Raw genomic sequence first — 1065 nt, 5'->3', positions numbered from 1 at the left:
GGTTTTCTAATATCAGACCTGTATTCATTATAATACTTGGTTTTGTTTTTTTCTTGAATTACCCTTTCTGCTCAGCTCTTTCACTTTATAATTTTTTCCAGTCATTTTTGCTTCTCTAAGTTCAAGAGCAACTTTTATAGTCTCTTCTGACATCCATTTTGGTCTTTTCTTTCTTTTCTTTTTAATGACCTGTGGGGGTTTTTGTGTGTATGATGTTCTTGATGTCATCCCACAACTCTTCTGATCTTCAGTCATTAGTGTCTAATGCAACAGATTTGTTCTTGAGATGGTCTCTAAATTCAGTTGTGTCAGACTTTGGGTATTGTGGAGTTGTTTTAATTTTCTTCAGTTTCAGCCTGAACTTGCATATAAGCAATTGATAGTCTGTTCCCCATTTGATCCTTGACCTTGTCTTGACTGAAGATATTGTGCTTCTCATCTTCTCTTCGCACAGATGTAGTTAATTTGATTACTGTGTATTCTGCTTGGAGATACAATTAGGTATATTCCATGTGTATACTCACATTTTATATTTTTGCAAAAATGTATTTGCATTGAATAAGTCATTGGTAATACAAAACTGAAATTTGTGATATCCAGCATCATTTCTATCACCTAAGCCATATTTTCCAAGCATTGATCGTTCCTCTTTGTGTCCAGCTTTGGCATTACAATCATCAGTAATTAGCAATGTATCCTAATTGCACGTTTGATCAACTTAAGACTGAAAAGTTGATAGAATTCTTGAATTTCATCATCATTTGCTTTAGGGACTGATTCATAAATTTGAAAAACAGTGCTATTAACTGGTCTTGTAGGAATATGGATATTATTCTATCACTGACAGCATTGTACTTCACGATAGACCTTGAAATTATCTTTTTTGTAATGAATGTAACTTCATTCCTCTTCAATTTATCATTCCCAGCATAGTAAATCATATGACTCAAAATAGCCAATACCATTCCATTCAGCTGACTAACATCTAGGATTTGATCTCTATACGTTTAATGTTTAATCACTTCTAGTTTTCCTGTCACTGCAATGTGCACATTCCATGTTGCA

The sequence above is a fragment of the Chrysochloris asiatica genome, unplaced genomic scaffold, assembly GCF_000296735.1.
Source record: "Chrysochloris asiatica unplaced genomic scaffold, ChrAsi1.0 scaffold00114, whole genome shotgun sequence".
NCBI classification, from domain to species: domain Eukaryota; kingdom Metazoa; phylum Chordata; class Mammalia; order Afrosoricida; family Chrysochloridae; genus Chrysochloris; species Chrysochloris asiatica.
The sequence above is the reverse complement of the archived record's forward strand: the minus strand, read 5'-3'. Positions refer to the sequence as shown.